Source organism: Crocodylus porosus, unplaced genomic scaffold (assembly GCF_001723895.1).
Source record: "Crocodylus porosus isolate Cpor-Errol unplaced genomic scaffold, CroPor_comp1, whole genome shotgun sequence".
Taxonomy (NCBI): Eukaryota; Metazoa; Chordata; order Crocodylia; family Crocodylidae; genus Crocodylus; species Crocodylus porosus.
Genome location: NW_017728931.1, coordinates 36,364,795 through 36,380,426, shown reverse-complemented (window position 1 = coordinate 36,380,426; position 15,632 = coordinate 36,364,795). Strand labels below are relative to the sequence as shown.

The 15,632-nt window shown below is 45.8% G+C and overlaps 1 protein-coding gene across 5 annotated transcripts in view; it reads left to right on the top strand.

The window, feature by feature from the left end:
- The window catches only part of IQSEC3 (IQ motif and Sec7 domain 3), a 147,588-nt gene that overhangs the window by 95,278 nt on the left and 36,678 nt on the right, over positions 1–15,632 (top strand). For 3 of the 5 annotated variants that reach the window (XM_019544596.1, XM_019544595.1, XM_019544594.1), the window contains exon 1: positions 6,808–6,889. The exons of 1 other annotated variant lie outside the window; for it this stretch is intronic. The gene's annotated coding sequence lies outside the window, so the exon portion shown is untranslated. Of the gene's footprint in view, positions 1–6,600; positions 6,890–15,632 lie in introns of those variants that run through there. One more of the 5 variants, XM_019544593.1, reaches the window with a different exon arrangement.

Here is a 15,632-nt window from a genome sequence, read left to right as displayed (position 1 = left end):
AATGCTGCTGTTCTTTTTGCTTCTGATCCAATGCTCACTCATTGAAGTTGGTAGAAATTTTTCCCATCTCTTGAAGGGACATGGAAGCAGGTCCTTTGTAAGCCTGGCAAGTGAGAGCCCCAAACCTGACTCACGTTAGAGGCAGCAGTGTGCAAGAAGACTGTTTCCTTCTCTGGATCTCCTAAAATGGGAGGGACAGTGTGTTCTGGTGTCCAGCCAAATTGCTCCCTATTAGGAAACCTGCAAGCAGTGATGCATGCCACCATTTGGATGATGGTGTCACCATGGACGTAGTCTTTCTAGACTTTAAGAAGGCCTTTGACACTGTCTCTCACCCCATCCTCATCAATAAATTAAGCGACTGTGCCATTGATGCCTGCACAGTTGGATGTGTAAAAAAATTGGCTGATGGGGCCCACCCAGAGAGTAGTGGTGGATGGGCTGTACTCAAACTGGTGAGCAGTGGGGTACCCCAGGGCTCGGTTGTTTTAACATCTTCATCGGTGACTTAGACGAGGGGGTGGAAAGCATGCTGTCCAAGTTTGCTGATGACACCAAGATGTGGGGCAAGGTGGACATACTTGAAGGGAGAAGGAGGCTGCAAATAGAGTTAGACAGACTACAAAAGTGGGCAGACAAGAATAGGATGGGGTTCAACGTATACAAATGCAGGGTTCTGCACCTTGAGAGAAGGAATCCACAGCATACATACAGGCTGGGGAGTTCCCCTCTTGAAAGCACAGAGGCAGAAAGGGATCTTGGAGTCATTATTGACTCCAAGATGAACATGAACCACCAATGCCAGACTGCAGCCAGCAAGGCCGGCCATACCTTGTCATGCATCCAAAGGTGCATCTCAAGCTGGTCCAGAGGTGATACTCCCCCTCTATGCGACACTGGTCAGGCCGCAGTTGGAGTACTGCACCCAGTACTGGGCACTGCACTTCAAAAGGGATGTGGCCAGCCTGGAGAGGGTTCAGAGGAGGGCCACCCGCTTGGCAGCAGGACAGCCCCTATGAGGAGAGACTGAGGGACCTGAACCTGTTCAGCTTCAGCAAGAGGAGGCTGAGGGGGGATATGGTAGCTGCCTACAAACTCATCAGGGGAGATCAATAGCAAATATGTAGAGCCCTTTTTTCCCCAGCACCACCTGGGGTGACTAGGAAAAATGGTAATAAGCTGATGGAGAATAGGTTTAAGTTAGAGATCAGAAGGCAATATTTAGGCTTCCAACAAAAAAAGGGCTCTACCTATTTGCTGTTGATCTCCCCTGATGAGTTTGTAGGCAGCCACCAGGTCCCCCCTCAGCCTCCTCTTGCTGAGGCTGAACAGTTAGGGTGGCCAAAATCTGGAACCAACTTCCCAGGGAAGTGATCCTTGCCCCTAGGCAAATTCAAGAGGAGGTTGGATGATCACCTGTCTGAGGTCTTGTGAACCCAGCACTCATTCCTGCCTGTGGCAGGGGTCAGGCTAATCTGTTCAGGTCCCTCCTGACCCTAGCTGCTATGAAACTATGATAACAAAGGCCTGAAAAGTAAAGCTCACTTTTTGTGTTTTCCTCCTGCACTTTCTCTTTATTTTAAACAACACACACATACACACAGGAAATTCCTTGTGAGCAAGTTGCAGTAGGAGAGGAACAATATAAAATTGCATAGGTAAATCATTTCAAATCAGGTGGAGTTCAAGCATGGTTATAACACTTCCCACATGATTGAGTTTGTTCCAAATTATGCAAATAGGAATCCACCTGTGACATGTTTGACTTTAAAAATAGTTACTTTTAATTGACTACTCCCTCAACCACCGTCATAACATATGTTGTCATAACAAACAATGGCCTGATCACACTGACAGCACTGACCCTCCCAGGATTCACTAACCTTATCATTCATCTCCCTACTCTCACCCACACCATAGGCTGACAGAGTAGATGGACTTTGCAGTGTCGCTGAAGCTCAGCAGATCTTAGCCAGCTTGGAGAAAGGGGCAGAGCATATTCCATAGCCAAGGACTCTTTGAGGAGAATCCCTTCACCATCCTGCTTACCTTCACTACTGCATTTGATACTAATGTTAATGACCTGGTCCAAGAACATGGCCCTTAGTTATATACACTTGGTAACTTGTTGGCAGTTCCTGTTACTCAGACAGACTCCAGATTCTAGCGAAATCACAAAAGCCATTCACTCAAACCATGCAGATCAGTGATGTTAAAGATATGGCCTGCAGAACCATTTTATCTGGCCTGCAAGGCCAGAGGCCCTTGGAGGAGGGCCTGGGAATTCAGGGGTGGGCCACCTGCTGTATGAGAATGAATATGTTATACATACACTTATCTTTACTTCCAAGAACAGCCCTACAGAAATCCATGAATCTGCTGCTGGACTTCAATGAGAAGAAGATCAAACCTGTGCTCACCCAATCATCCCTTGAACATACACTAAGAAATCTAAGCATGTGAATAAGTTTCTGTAGGCTTAGGGCCATAGGGAACATTTGCCAGCATATATAAACGACTTGTGTTTTCAGGGAAGACAGTTTTCTAGTCCACTGTCTCTATCTCTAAATTGCACTAAAGTTGGCATGCCACAATGTCACCCTGATTCAGCAAAGTGCGTAGGTATGTACTTAAGTGACCTGCTGAACTGGAGGTTATGTTTCCAGCTAAGTAGCTTTAGTAGGGCACAATTCTCTTCCCTTCAAAATAAATAGTGAAGTTTGGCATGGACTTCAGTGAGAATAGGATCAATCCCACACTCACCTGGCCATCTCATGAGCAGAGCATTAAAAAGACTATACTGCTGGGTAAAAAGAAAAAGGAAAGTACATGGCCTGCTGATAAAAATGTAAGGGAAGAGACATTACCAAAGAAAAAGTTTGATATTAAAGATGCCCTGGACTTCTATCCAGATGCAAACAGTGGTTGTATTCAAGAATGAAGTCGGATACTAGAACAGATTGAAGAATAAATGTTTTCGCTCGATCTGAGCCTTCAAGAGGCCGAGAAGCGATTACTACACATGAATACCCCTTGGTTTAGAAAAAAATACTTTGCGTCATTATTTGAAGAATGGAATAATTAAAGACTCTGTGAAGTACGCAAAAGGGCAGAATTAAAGCTCTAAGTACAACTGTAATGGTGGTGCTTCTTGATTTATGAATGCCCAACCATACTTTTTAATATGCTCTTGACATAGTTGACTGTAAGGAGCTTACTCAGTAAATCAGTTTCCTTTGTGAACTCATTTTTCTGTCTTCACCTTGCCATTATAGTAGTTGTATATTAGAAAACCTCTGCTTAACTCTGCTGTGAATTTGTGATCCTATGTTTGTGACATCACAATGAGTTGCCATGGAAATTACCATAATCTCACAAGAAGAGATTATGAATTCAGTACCAAGAAGTGACAGAACCTCATACAGGAAGGAACAAACTTCTGTTTAAGCACATTTTGAATATGTTCAGAAATGCCTTAGGCTGCCTAGACATGTGTAGTGAAGCTCCTCCAGTGCGCTGTAATTACAGTGCGTCAGAGCAGACTTGATTAATTTAGTCTGCTGGAGCGCTCCAGCAGACTCCAGCATCACATGTATCAGGATCCCTGCACTGAAAAATGGTGGTGGGGACACTTTAACTAAAGCTCATTCAATGAACTTTAATTAAAGCACTCTTGCTGCTATTTTTCAATGCAGGGATGATATTACACATGATGCTCTGGGCTCTTTACTCAGAGCCGGTCTCCAAGCCGCTCTAATTAAAGCACTCCCCACTCCCCCCCAGTCCTGCCTCCCAGAGCACATCTATAAACGCACAGTCACACGTTGTCAGTTGCATTTCTTCCTTGCATAGCTTTGATTTGCCACCAGAGGTCTGTCACCTGGGCTGTATCCCTACTCAGAGGAAGGGATGTGGGAGTGGTGCATCCTGGAATTTGAGGACCTCAAATTGCTCACTTTATTTTTGTGGAGCACACTGAGATTATCCTGACATGAACTATGTAGCACACCCCAGAGTTAACCTCCATTTAAATCGGCATAACTTTGAGATGCCCAGAGAGCACTTAGCATGAGTTAATGAGATTTATCTTGTGGATGGTCATGTTTTAAGTGTCCTCTAAGTATAACATATAACTTGTCTAAGTGTAATGTGTTACTTCACCCTTAGGGTATGTCTGCACTAGGTATGCATCACTTGTGGCACTGCAACTTAAATATAAGCTCCACCTATGTGCTCGTAGGTGATGCATAGTGGGGGGGCATGTGCCCCCTCACCACCATCCCCGATTTTTGTGCTGATGGAGGGACATGGGGTGGGAGGCTGCAGCTAGGCTGCAGCCAGTCTCCAGCAGCAGCAGGGTTGGGGGCACTGGTGTGGAGTTGTACCCCCCTCACCACTGTCAACGCTTACACATCATCTATAAATGTGCTCCTACTTTCCGTACTCCAAAATCTATAACTAACACAGTGGGCACACTCTGGGGACTGCCCTCAAGTCTGCCAGGTACACAGATCTTAAGAATAGTGATAGGAGTATCCCAGGACTGTCCTTACCATCTCTCTGAACCAGTTAGCCTTTAAGGGTGCCTATACATGAGCAGAGAGACTGCTCCGTAGATTCAATTAATGAGTCTGCTGAAGTGTGGTAACTACTGCACTCCAGCAACCCCCCACATCTCATGTATCAGTGTCCCCATGCTTCAAAATGGCAGCGGGGGCACTTTATCTAAACCTTGTTCGATGAGCTTTAATTAAAGCGCCCTGTCACCATTTTGGAGACAGGGACACTGATACATGAGATTCTCTGGGTGCTTTAAGTAGAGCAGCTCTTAGAGCCGCTCTACTTAAAGCACCCCCCCAAGCACATGTATAAACACAAAAGGCCTTGCACTGCCTTTTGCCTTGGTTCTAGGTTTGGAGTTTGCAGAATGGGAGAGTGAACAGGTCTTACTTTTCAGCAGCTCTCTCAAGTGTGGCACAGAGCTACAAATCCAGAGGCCTGTAATGCAGACAAATCCTAAGGCCTGTAGTAACCAGGCAGGCCTTCTAAAAATGAGACATAGGCCACTCAGTCACTTAGGCACTTTGAAAAATATTACCCAGCATGTCTGATTTTTTTGTTCTCACTTATACCAGTGTGAATCAGGAGTGGAATGACACTGTGCAAAATGGAGTTAGGAAGAGCAGCACCTGACCCAATAATTAGCAGAGTTGGAAGAAAAAAATAACCCTGTGAATCACAAATAAAGATTTAAATAGGTCAGTGAGATTTAAGTAGAACAGTAGCTATCTCTGTGCCGAATTCTGTCCCCATTTAAATCAGAATGATTCCATGGAAGTCAGTGCAGTTCCATTAAGATTTGCATAATTTTAATAGAGATCAGGAGCTGGTTGTGTTGTCTTGTACTCTCCTGTGAGGCAGGAGTTACTTCACTGTGGTCAGTTGTAGGACATCAGTGTCAAACTGGAGAGAAGAACCAGTCACAGAATACACATCTCTGTTGAAGTCAGCTTTTGGTATCTGCAAACACTTAGCAAGAGAGGTTAAAAACAGAATTCCCAGCATCTCCAGTAGCTCAGACATGCACCAACTCCAGGCTGTCTAATGTGCATTGTTAACACACATTGTTTTTTTAAGCCGCTATTCCTTTGACCCAGATGACTTAGCTGTGAGGAGAGAAGGGTGCTTTCCTTTCACCGCTAGACTCCATCAGTGCAGCATCCATTCTGTGGGTCTGCTTCCTTTATGAAAGCTTGGAAATCACCAATGCCTTCTTCTAGAGATTTACTTTAAAGATTTTGGGTCCCAGGGCTGCCTGCTCTCTGCAATCCATGGATCTGCCAACAAAGCTAATGGTTGCTCTATGAAAGTCAGTTACTTGTGGTTCATTTCGCTTGTACCTTTAGACCTCTAAATGTAGGCAAGTTCTTTGGATCTTTGGGATCCAGGTCCCATGGCAGATGGGACCCAAAATGCAACAGTGAGCTAGTAAGCAGTAGACAGCATGGCATATAAATGACTGCTGTGGCTGGCTGATGACCTGCTGGTAGGATGAGGTCCAGGGAAGAGGAGATCCACCAGCCCCTCTGGGTATATCACAACCTGACCTGAGGAGGCAGATATAGTCACTTGACAAACCTCAGGATTGCATGAGGTGGACCTTCTAAAGCTTCCAAAAAGTGGCACTAGACAGTTTTCCATGTATGTCCCCAATAAATTGATACAAGATCTTTAATATGTACATTTAGTAACTAGAGACTGGAGAGTTGCTAGGGATCCCCAAAGGTCTCTAGATCTGGTGACAAAGTCACTAAGGTGGCACCACTGGGCAGACAGGCCACAGCAGGGAGTCATATATGACTCTGGCTCCTGAAGGGTATACAGGGCACAATGCTGGCTCTCTGGGAGGGAGGGGCCAGAGCCTTTTCTGGGTCAACGCACAATCCTGATTCATCCCTGAGAGACAGGGAGAGAGAGAAAGGTTCCTTGATCCCACCCTGCAGCCCAGGCTACCTGAACACTTAAAAGGAAGATCAGTTAATGAGGGCAGAGAATCAAAAAACCAAATAAAACAAGCGAAACATTGCGTTTTGTTCACAGCGATGACCCCTGCGGTTCCACCAGCAAGAAACCCGGGTGTGAAACGGAGGATCCGAAGGAGGCCAGCAGACACGGCAGCCAGGAAGGCAGGTCCGACACCCTGACGCTAAAAGCCCAGCATGCGGAGCTGCAGGAGGAGCAGGCCGCGGGGTGCTCCCCGCTGGTGCAGAAGGCGAGCCTCCACCACACGGGCTCCCCAGTGAGGGTACAGCGCAGCAAAGGGACGGCCACGTGTTCCCACGCAGCTGCCTCCGATTATGAGCTCTCACTTGACCTAAAGAATAAACAGGTACAGAGGCTTCCTCCTCAGGCTATGGGAGAGAGGGACGGGGTGGGTAAGGCCACGCTCACACCACAGGGGGGCCATTTCTCTGTGACCGTTTTAGCCTAGTTTCTACATACATCCTGTGTCCTGCCTGAGCTCCCAACACAGAATGCCTGGCTGCTACATGGTGTCGAATTTGTGCAGGAAGCGTCATGTAGGGACCTCATCCATCCTCTTCCTCTTTATCCTCAGCGTCCCCTCATCCTATTCCACCAAGTTCTGCATCCTGCCAGATAGGTTCCACAGTCTACAATGGACCCCATTACTCAAGGGCCGAATGTAGCATTTGAGAGGGACTTGCATAGGAAGGGTATAGCTGTGAGTGTAAGGTGCCTGGCAACATCCCAGAAGGGTCAAGGCCTAGCAAAGGACAAGAAGTGGGACACTGGCCTTCATTGCCCTTCTGGGTTAGCCCTGAAAGCTTGGTAGTAGAAGCTCTGTTCTACTTTCGCCTTTTTGATTCTAAGACCTTTAGGGCAGTGACGGTCTTTATTTATGTCTGTACAGCAGTGGTCACCAACCAGCGGATCTTGATCCACTGGCAAATTTTGGAGCCTCTTGCAGTAGATCTCGGAGCCTCTTGGAGTCAATCCGAGGCTGGGGTGGGGGGGCCGAGTGCCTGCGTGCATGCACACGTGTGCCCCAGCCCAGAAGGTCAGTCCTTGGGGAAAGAAGGGGCAGGGGCTAGATCGATGTCCCCATGGTGAGGGACAGTGCTGCAGAGGCAGGAACAGGGTAAGTTGAGTGAGGCCCCAGCTGGGTGGGACTTACCTGCTGGGGAGGTGTGCTCCCAAATATTTTTTCTCCCTCTGCCTTGATCTGCGCCCCCCTTCCCTCCCCACAGACTTACCTACTGGGCAGCGGAGGGGTGTGGGGGTCTGTGCAGTGGCTCACAGTAGATCTTGGGTTGCTTTTCAATGCCAAAGGTGATCTCCTGCTTTAAAAAGTTGGAGACCACTGCTGTACAGCATCTCCCACACTGTGGATGTGTCACTGATGACAACAATAGTTTGGGGATGGATGCTACAGCAATAGACAGACTTACAAGGCTGAGAGGGAATGAGTTGATCTCACAAGTCAACAGCCTTTCAGTCCTCACTCATGGCAATTCCCCATAGTATCTAACAGCACCTTTGACATGGTCCTGCCAGACAGCTGGTGACAAACTGTTCTGCTGCCTTGTACACACTGTATTATGGCAATTTGTTATTAAAAAAACAAACCCAAACAAGCCTGTTATTAAGAAAAACATTTTTGTTCTTTCCCTAGGCTGCAGTTCTAATGGTACTTGCTGAATACATAGGATTTGCAGAGCAGGAGAGTGGGAGGCTAAGCAAGCAGTAGGGACACACTGGATTGTGCTCCATCATAGGAAGATGCTTAACTGAATTATTCCAGCCATCTACAATGGCAGACTGACCTTTCTTCCACTCTTCCCAGGAGTTGCTGAGAAAGTTAAAGTCCCAACCAGCCAGGTTCACACAGGGAGATGCTGCAGAGAAGTCTTTTTGTCACTTCTGTCTCCAAAAGCAGAGATGTCAAACTAGTCACTAACTGAAATACTGAGCAGACAGGAGTACTTCAGTCTCTTGGCTAGTCTGTGTTTATAGAGTCCTGAACATACCACTCTGATTGGTCCGAGATTGTGTTTCACACTGGAAGAAGAGAAAGGAGACAGTGTCTAACCAGCTTCAAGAACCAACGTGGGATATACTGCTGCTGGGGCAGTCACACCAGAAGGTGTGAAGTAGCATACCCTGGTTAAAGCCATAAAGCTACAATGATTTACATTCAGGAAGGTCTGCCCCATGAAAGCTCTGAATTCATTTGAACACCCCCAAACCCTGCCCTGCCAACAGAGCCCAAGGCTGCCATATATGGCTTTGAGATAGAGAGAAATTTTGTCTCCATCTTTCTTGAACTCTAGTTTCCCCCACCAGGGAACCCAGAGGGGACCCCAGCCTTGCCAAGGTTGGAATCACTTTGCCCAGAGTGAGGGGGGAACACAGCATCCATGTTCATCCAGCCCTTGACATTCCTCAGCCAACCCCTGGCCTGCCCTGGGGTGAGGAAGGCATTAATTCAGGGCTTGTCTGCCCCTCTTACTCCAGGAGAAGCTCTGTTTGTTTAAATGAGGCTACCACTTGAGTACTGTGCTACTCCTTGTGTATAAGGGCAACAGAAGCGTGCTTGGTTTTCCCCATGCCACCCTGGCAGTTCACATAGTATTCTGCTCTGGCATTGCTACAGTATATCATTGTAGGGATGGAAGGGAGACCTCCATCTAATAACTATGTTCAGGCAATAAAGGAAAACAGAAGCAGCAGCATGGGACCCTGTGTTGGAGAGGCAGGCAATGGGACATGTTCAGGTTACATTGGAGAGCACCTCCTCCAGCTCTGTTTCTCCTAACTCTACGTTGGGTTGCTGATGGATGGACTGCAACCGGGGAGCAGGCTGCTTCCTGCCCTCAAGAGGTCTCTGTAATGTGATAGAGCATGCCCAGTTATTACAGGCAGCAAAAAAGGACCCTAACCCCAGGAAAAGGTGAAGGAGCTAGCTCACGGTCCAAAGGACAGTATCTCAAAGGTTGACTTATTGCTTTGTTACGATAAAGGAGCAGACCCAGGAAATGAAGGGCAGCAGCCTCTTGCCCTCCCTCCACTAGCACAATGACAGGGAAGCAGGTGGAGCATGCTTTCTGGACAAAGGATAACGTCCCATCAACACAAAATCCCTTAATAGGATGCTATTCACTGGTGGGTGGGAAGAGTGTTTAGTTGAAAAGGGAACAGGAGTGGAGAACACTGGGAGGATGGGTGCATGAGGAATTCCCCACCTCAGTATTTTTACAGCAGATACAATAGCCCGCTCTGAGAAGCTCAGATGCAGCCACTGGCCCTGAACTTCACCTCACTAACTTTGCTGCAACTAGGGAACAGCACTGGAAACCAGAGCTCCTGCAGAAGTAGGCTTGGCAGAATTCAATTTTTTTAAAAAATAATTTTGATGAATAATATCAACATTCATTTTTAATCATGTATTTTGATTTTTTAATCAATTTAAATTTTCAGGATTGCACTAAATTACGGATGGGAGGCAGACAATGTATTAATTATGGTATGCTGTTAAAAGCTTTATAAAATCATATGTACAAATATAAAAAGTCAATATCCATAAATCAATTAATCATACCTGCTTCAAATCATTCTGTTCATTTGGTAGCACAGTTGTAAAATAGTGAAAAATTTAAAAATAAATTTAAAATAATTTAGGTCTTTTGTTACAGTTACTGGAATGCATAATTTGCTAGATCCAGCGGACTAATCAAGATTTCAAAAGCTCTCCAAATTTGAGTTTATGGCTTTGTTGTAATCAAAATGTTGAGCTGTCCAATCGGCTATCAGAGACACGCATACGATGTTTGCTTGAACTTTTCTGAACAAACTGAGAGATCTCTCCATAGGCACTGAAGTTACTGGCACTGTGAGTGCGCATTATGCCATGCTGGACATGACAGCCAGTGACTGGGTTTCACTTTTTCAGCAATCAAGTGCTGTTATGTTGCTATTACAGGGCATTTCATATGCCATGTACAAGTCAAAGCCATGTTTAAACTTGCAAGGGAAAATGCACGGAATATTTTCTTAGTTGCTGTAATTGGGTGACATCTGAGCCTGGAAAAATGGGTCAAGCACTTTACAGTTGGCAAAAGACAAAGCCCAATCCATAGAATCCGTCTGGTACATTGTGGGATATGGCTGTTGTTTTCAGTTTGCTTTGAAATTATGAAGCAAAAGAATGCATTGCAGATGAGAAGGGCTGCCATTTAGAGCCCATTGCCCTGAGTTTCACTTCTTTTAAAGCAGTATTTACACCAGCAGCAACTTGCAGATCATAGTTAAGCAGAATGTCAGTGTGACGTATCAGGAGTGCATTTGTTTTCATTTGCAAATGAACAGTGTGGATTTCCCCCCAAAAATGCACAAGCAAAAGATAACTTGCAGTATGGTTCTTGCTGGTTTCCATTGTCCTGGACCATCCCACTACTTTTGCTGCTTTCTTTGAAGTGACTGTGTCTGGTTTTTAGTAAGAAAGTTTGTCACATTGTCCCAGTGTGCATGAATGGATTTTGCTGCAACAAGTCAGGAAAACCAGCAAGGCTGCATAACCTGGGGAGGTGGGGGCGGAGGGGGAGGGGGCAGGGTGGAAGAAGGACATATGCAAATCCAATGGATTTGTTGCTGGCACAGATTTTAAAAATGCTTGCTTTTGCTTGTTGGTATGTTTAAATATTGCTGAAAAATGTGCTGATGTTGTGGGACTTGTTTATTTTTAATGTATGATCAATGGCCACATGGAACTTGAGGCAGATGTGGATACATTTCATTCAAGTCCTTTACTACGCGTTGAAAGTACTTCGTGGAGTCACTGTTGATTGACACACAGTTTTCCCATGTTAGGCCATACTCTCTCAACACATCTTGAATCCAAATTGATACAGCTCCTCTGCTGCACTGAAGGAGAACAGAGGATTTTAATAGAATTTTATTTACAGACTTATTTTTATCACTGTAGAGCACTGCAAGGACGTTAATTGCTGGCTGTCCTGCAAGCTCAGGGGTTTCATTAATTACTAAAGAAAATTTCTCACCCCTCAAAAGTTCCTTATTTTCTGCTTGGTGCTGGGCAAAAACTTCAGGGAAATATTTTTCTTCCGGATGACGATGCTCTGGGCAAGTGGAGCTGCTGGTGCATATTTGCAAAATGGCACAAATAAATAACTTGAACCCCGGACCACATTCATTGGAATCGCCTCAAAGCACAATGCATGTACCAGTTTGTGAGGAAAATCCATTGCTCCTGCCTTCCATTGTCTCATTCTTCCTAAGCAGTCTTCCATCGTAGCCTGTACTATTTGTCTGACTTTCTTCTCATTTCAAATGAGTCTTAGTGTTCGAATGTTTGGTAATGCGATTTGCTTGTCGGGTAACTTCCATCTTACAAACTGTGCAGAGCAAAATCTTCTCATTTCCCTTCCAAGTCTTTTTAACCATTTTTAATTCTAGGTCAGGGTGTTCACTGTAGCATTCCTCTATAGATTTTCTGTTGTGACCCATTATTGAAATGAGACAAAAACCTCCTATTATTATAGTGCAGTTTAACTGCCCCATGACAAATGTAACTATGTATGAGATATGATCTTTGTCAACTTTAACCCCAACACACTGCACACTTGAATGATGTGCAGCATACTTTATTCACAGCTCCACCCCACAGCCAGCTGTTCTAGGCAGAGATGTAAATACTTGCTCCACTCATTGCATTTTATACACATTAATGAACTCTAATAATGTTTCAGCCATTATTTTTCTTATGTCCCCCTTCTACACATTTTGATTATTAACAATGGAAATATATTTTCATCAGTCTGTGAGTGTGAGGTGAAATCATATTTATTAACATTTACCAATAAAAATCGAATCCTGAAAAGCCTGTGCATAAGTGAGGTCAGCATCAGGCCTGTTGCTTTTGAAGAACCTGAGCCTGCTTCAACATGCTGTGGGCACTGAGGCCACAGGGACTGTATCTCAAATGTACTGCCACATCCCAGCCAGACAGTGGGGCTGGCCTTGGGATGGGTTGATGAATGCTCCCTCCCTCCACAGTCCCTCTTGGCTACAGCTATTTCCCAGCTGTTTCTAATTCAGCCAGAAGGGCTGATCTTTTAGGACTGAGCATTCATTTTGAGGCCCAGAAACGTATTAAGCTAATTATTCTTTTAAATCCAATACCACCCCCCTCTTCCTTCGGTGCTTGCTGTCGGATCATTCCCCAGAGAAGAGCATTTTTAAGCAGGCAATTACTTGTGATTCATAGGGTTTATTAGAAGTGAGAGAAGGCCAATCACATCTGCCTTCTCTTGCCTCTCACATGGAAAGAGAAGGTTCCTTCAGTGAGCCAGACGTAGATCTCCATTACTTGCTACCACAATGAAGTGTTAATAGATGCCCTCTTCCCTTGCTCAACAGCGGGCATGTGAAATCCCTAACTTCTGCCGGACATTTGATAGCCTGGTCCAGCATCGCATGAATATTGCAGGCCTCAAGAAATGGCTGAGCTGAGCAACACAGAGAGAGAGGATGAAAGAAAGAGGACAGTGGAGCCTAACTGCAGTGAAGGGACTATATGGGCCAGTGGGCAGACAGCTGGAGTGAGTCAGGAGACCCAAATGCTATTCTGGGCTCTGCTACTCCACACCTACAAGCCTGGACAAGTCTCTTTGTCCTAGTTTCCACCTCTGCAAAATGTGAATAAGGTCCCCAGCCTCTGAAAAGTGCTTGGAGAGCTTCAAGGAGATGCTCTGCATTAATGCTAAATATTATTAACATGGGTGATTGCTCTTAGCAGAGCCCGTGAGCTGTGGATATTGGGAATGCCTCTTATACTGTCTCACATGGTTATCCCCCTCTCTGATGGATCACAGAGCATTAGCAAGTACCAGACCCTATGATACATTGATGTCAGTGGTTTTGGCCCATTCCTTTAAACTCTTCAGTGGTTCTCAACTGTCCCTTTGAGATCCACTGCTATCAAAGTCTGCTGGTTCAGAAACTGTCCTCTGCTTGAGACAAATCTGCCTTTGAGTACAGATCGGCAATTACATCTTGTTCTGGCTTCTAATAAGAACAGACTGACTGAGTTGTATGCTTCCAGCATGGCTGTCACCTCCTTGGAAACCCTGGATAATTATGAGGCTGCAGCTTCTCCTGCTTCTGCCTTATTTTGTATCTTGTTATTATCCCATCCCTCAGATGGCTCCTTCCCCTCTACCTTCATTCCCTCCTTTCCAACAGAATCAGCCTGGGAGCTGATGTTAGAGCCCATTCTATCCAGAATGCTTGGTCAGTTCTCAAACCACAGCTGGTTGCATTGCACCTGCACAGATTTATTTAATATGCATATTTTTAAATGAGCTTCACTCATGGAAGTAGGGCTGGGGAAGGGATGGGTCCCAGTTGCTCATTGGGGTGTGAAGAGCAGAGAAGAAATCAGACCTATTTGCAAAGAGAACAGCCCTTAACCTTTTCCAGGTGTGTAAAGGGAGAAACCTAATTTTATGTCTATGAAATTGTAGCAGAGTTGGGAAGAAAGGGTAGGTGATCCCTATTTGTGATAAGGCTTATTTGTGATAAGGCTTGAGAAGGGAGGGCAAACAGAGGCTTCTTTATCCCATCAGAATAAGGGTAAGGCCTGAAGCTTCCCCGTGTGAGATAAACGATCTGGGTCTTTTCTCACTTTGTTCCTGCTTGCCTTCTTGTGCAGAGTGGTAGCGGATGCCAAGCTGCACTGTGCACTCTGCAGGGTGAGTCTGAGCTGAGCTCCAAGCCAGATCATCTGTACCCTGCACAGTTACTGGGACTACACCTATGCATGTGCAGATCTGTCCTGCTCAGAGTGGATAGTGCTTGACACCTACTTTTTACACGTGTCAGGGATTATGGAAGGAAGGAAGCAGAGAATCTGTCTGGATGGGTAAGCATGAGGCAGAGCCCTCTGCACTGACAGGCATGAAGGCAACCCAGGGTACTAGACCCACCACAGTACAGTGCCTCTGCCCTGCACCATGACCCCACCGCCCGCTTAGGGTAACATAGCTCCTCCTTCCCAGAAGGACAGGGACAGGGGGACAGGCTTCTTTCTTGTATTCAGGTATGACCTCAGGACACTCCTCCCCCCCAGTACAGCAGAAGTTAAACTCTTCCTCCCACTACTGAGAGTCTGCACCTCAATGCTTAGCTGGGATGTATCTGCTGGGGAGCACAGGCTGGACACGCACCACTCTTCTCTTGCTGCCCAGCTAAGTCAGCATCTCTTAGAGGTAATATCCCACTGTGATGGAGACAGCAGCTTGCATTTTGCAGAGTTATTGTTCCAGGCTCTCAGCCAACTCAGTCAAATCCTGTCTCAGGGTAGGGTGCTCAGGTCTGTCTCTGATGCTCATCTTTGTAGTGTCAATATCTAGAAACTCACTTAAAATAAGGAAAAGAAAAAGCCAAGATCTGAATGAAATGAAGACACTCTCAGAGCTGGGGCCTGATGCACAGGCAGTCTGTTTGTGATTGCATTTGATTCTGGCCTTGTATGCATGGAGCAACATGCAATAAACCTCATTGCTTTTTCACACCTTTGGAGCTGAAAAGGCGTGAAATGTATGTGTGTGCACATGTGGGGGGATTGGCTATGTCTTGAAAATGGGGATGCTTTCAGTTTGCAATGCACTGGATCTGGCTTACAAGCAGAAAGTATCGTGGTGCTTGTGCAGCAGCTCCTTTGTTATTAATGCAGGGCTAAACTCCCTGTCCTGCTCTTAACTCCTCACTTTGCTTTTACACACACATGTGCATACCACACTCAATACCTGCAGGCTGTGGGATGAAGTCCTTTGTCAGATGCTGGAGGGGACATGCTGATCTCAGTAAAGCAGCCAGAACCTTAGTGGGAAAAATTAGGCTGTGTCCTTTCTGCTTTCCTTAGTATCATCTTCATCATCACCATCATCATTGTCCTCTGTTAGCTACTCACTGGAATTAAGGCTGGGAGGATGCATAAAGGAGACAGAAAACAACCCCTTGTGGCTCATGTGTTAGGATTTAACTGCAGGGCAAAAACTGTGTGCGTGTGTGTGTGTGTGTGTGTGTGGGTG